Source organism: Phoenix dactylifera, chromosome 11 (assembly GCF_051530095.1).
Source record: "Phoenix dactylifera cultivar Ajwa chromosome 11, Ajwa_hap1_PhDact_Kaust_v1.1, whole genome shotgun sequence".
Taxonomy (NCBI): domain Eukaryota; kingdom Viridiplantae; phylum Streptophyta; class Magnoliopsida; order Arecales; family Arecaceae; genus Phoenix; species Phoenix dactylifera.
The window spans coordinates 28982094-28985483 of NC_143200.1; the positions used below are offsets into that span (position 1 = coordinate 28982094).

The 3390-nt window shown below is 35.8% G+C and overlaps 1 non-coding gene across 1 annotated transcript; it reads right to left on the bottom strand.

The window, feature by feature from the left end:
* Window positions 1-1279: 1279 nt before the first annotated feature.
* On the bottom strand, window positions 1280-1352 carry TRNAR-UCU (transfer RNA arginine (anticodon UCU)). The gene has a single exon. It is a non-coding gene; the product is annotated as a tRNA-Arg (tRNA).
* Between the last annotated feature and the right edge of the window lie 2038 nt (window positions 1353-3390).

A 3390-nucleotide genomic window follows, 5' to 3' on the forward strand; every position in this document is an offset into this window, starting at 1 on the left:
TACATGTGCTGCTTAGCCTGATGGTAGAAAATCCAGCTGCTTGCATAATTCCAGGGATACCAGGTGAAGCCTTCAGTAATTTCCTAGCAGGTCTAAGAGTTACTTAACGTTGTGGTGACCTTAATATGCTTAAGAAGTTTATGAAGACAATGTGAATGGAGAAGTCTATGAAGGTTATATAACATGTACATCAACTTATCCTGGGGAAAAGAAAGAGCACTTCTTGTTTGACCTATCCTGCAGCCTTGGCAAAATTTGTTGGAGAAGTTCCAAGCGTTTGTGGGACTCATCAAAGCTTTCCAATGCACATTCTATTAAATAGTGATATTTGTTCTTTACCGATGTTTGCATATTTTAAGTTATAATTATCGTTCACTTGGTAAGTGACATAAAGCATCCTTTCTCAAGAATCACCTTAAATGACTACCGGTATGTCGCACCTTGTATGTTTCAAGTGTCGTAGCCCATTAAATGCTAAAGCTGGAGAGTCAAAATTTTGCTAGATTTTTTTTTTAATTAATTTTTGACTTTCATTATGATGCAAATGATGCATTTTATGTGACACTTAAATACTTATTGTATTACAATGCAAATGAAATTTTGATACTTTAAATGTCCGCAGGCGGCGTATGTCCGTGGTTATTAATCAAAATAACACTGTAACTTGAGTGAAAGAATTGTAGAGCGGATAAAGGGCATCTTTTGTGATTGCAATTTTCAAGTCCCTGTGATCATGTTGAGGGAGCTTTGTCTAACAGTGTTGCTGGTCAAACCAAAAACATTTTAAAAATAAAATACATGAAATTAGTTTTATATATATGCTAAAATGAAAATATATTTTATCAAAATAATTGTACAAGTTAGATACTACTAATTGGTTAAGAAAGTTAAACTTGGCAGATCCATTACGGTGGATCGCTTCGCGGCAAATGCAGTTCAATCTTATGGAAATCAAGCTGGATCTTAAATTTGGTTCTTTGGTTTTCCTGTTGAACTGCTATAAGCCATGAGTAATTTTTTTTTATCAAGTAAAATGGTAGCAAGTCATATCATGAACTTGATAAATGAAGTGAGATATGAAGATCGTAAGAGAAAAACAAAAATAGATATAATTAATAAAAAAACCCTCGAGTGCCATATTATGAAAATGATAAGTGAAATGAGACAGGAACATCATAATAGAAAAACAAAAATAAAATAATAAAAAACAAAAAACAAAAACAAAAAAAAAAGAAAAAAAAAGGAGAGCAAAGAAAGGAGATGGTAAAAACATATGAAGCACGCCCGGTGGGACTCGAACCCACAATCGCCTGATTAGAAGTCAGACGCCTTATCCATTAGGCCACGGGCGCCAGTTGATGCAAGTTGAAATATTACTGTAATAAATCCTTTTTCTCTCTTCCTCGCCTTTCCCCTCGAGATTCCTCCCCCTGCAATACCCCTCTTGTCCCCCGAGAGAACGCTGGAGTATCTTCCCGTCTCCATCTCCACCCTTTCGCCTCTTATTTCAATGGCTCTTGGCCTTCGAGCTTTTTATCTGTAATATGAAAAATTCTGGGTTCCTTTATGCATAAAAATCAGTTCTTTAACCCCTCTTTTGATCGTCTATATCCATTTCTAAAAGAACAAAAGTTAGAACATCTTAATATCTGTTACTCTATTAGAATAAACCTTAAATACAGAAATAATGATTTGCTTCTCTTTTTTTTTTTTTTTGAAGGAAAGAGATAATAATTGTTATTTGCCACTTTCATTGTTTATTTGGATAGATCAATGCTTTCGTTTGGATCTTCGTGTGCTTAAAAGTATATCATGTTATGTGAGAATTTATATTTATGAATGCATTTATCCCGGTAGTAATACCTTTCTGTTTAGCGACCAGATTTTCTATGTTTATTATTTTGGATGGTGCATTTCTAAGCACTAGGAAGGTCAAGTGCCTGCTGCATAAGGTGATCTTGTCAATGTGGTTTCATCATTAGTGCAACAAAAGTGTAAATCCTTTAACCATCTTGAAGCTTCTGGTCCTAGTTTGAATTTTGTATGAACAAGGACATGATTATGGAGTTCTTTACTTGCGTTTAGTTTATTTAATTTGACGAATATTTGACATAGGAAAGAGCATAACAGTTGCAATGTTGTCAAATCGACTTGGCGGTCCTTGGATGTTACTTTTTTGAAGGCCTAGATGGAACAACTAGATGACCAAGAAGGCACCTGAGTAAAAGAATCATATAAATAAGTAGAATTATAAACTTCTCATAATTCATACCTCGTTTACAAAAAAGGCATCAAAGAACATCATATTGATAGACAGTAAGGTTGTAAAGTACTCAAAGTTATGCACCAATGAAATCATGATATTTACTTTAGTTTTACTTATAGTTTTCCTATTAAGTGTTTGAAAGTCTATAAGGCTTCTTAGAAACATAAAATGTTCGAACATCAGTTTGTATCCAAGGGAACATGTTATAAATGGACCCAACTTCTTTTTCTCTTTATAAGTAAATACTTTGTTCTTAAAGAGAGAAACAGTTAAAAGAATTTACTGCTTCAACAAATCAATGAACAGGGTGCTTGCTCGAGACTAATGTGGCCCTCAATGTAGGCACTTGATGGCCAGCTGCTTCCTAGGCGCCAATGTAGACACTTGATGGCTTCCTCAGCTGAAGGCCATGAAAGCTCCAGGCACCAAAGCTGCCGCTTGTGACAACCTTGGACAATTGTCTAAGTTCATAACGTAAAGATCCATTGTTAAAATCGATTTGATCTTCTTGAATTGCATTGAAAGTATTGTGAGTTTTAAATTGTGAACCCCCTGTAAATAAGATAGTTTATAATTGTAGTTTCCTTTTTTTTTGTGTGTGTAAATTGATAGCAGAGTAGTAAGCAAAGGTTTGAATTAGCAATGCAACATAATTATCACAAATTTAAGGTTCCATGGAACGATCCTCTTATGACAGCCAATGAATGACATCTATTTCTTGTCAAACATATTTGCTCGCATAACCTCCATTACTGCTTTCTAATGCTCCTCTGCATGTAGTTTGTGGTTTTACGGCTTTTGTTGTCTCAAACAAGGTTAGGGCCACAAAAGATCCGGCCTGTCTTGGACGTGAAATCTGAGGCTTGAATGAGTTTCAGGTTGGATTTTGTCAAGCTGTGGCCTGTCTGATGCCTGACCCAAAGCCGGAGCCCACTCTAGCTCAAAGATCTCGACCCCTACCCATGGGCTGTAGGAAGGTTGTAGACTTGTATCTAACCTCCCTCCTCTTCCCCCACGCTCCCTCTACTTCCTTCTCTATTTCATCTGCTCTCCCCTTTTCCCTTTTCCGTTTTTTTTTTTTTTTTTTGGTAAAAACGGCAGTTCATATAACTTTAACTTGAGTA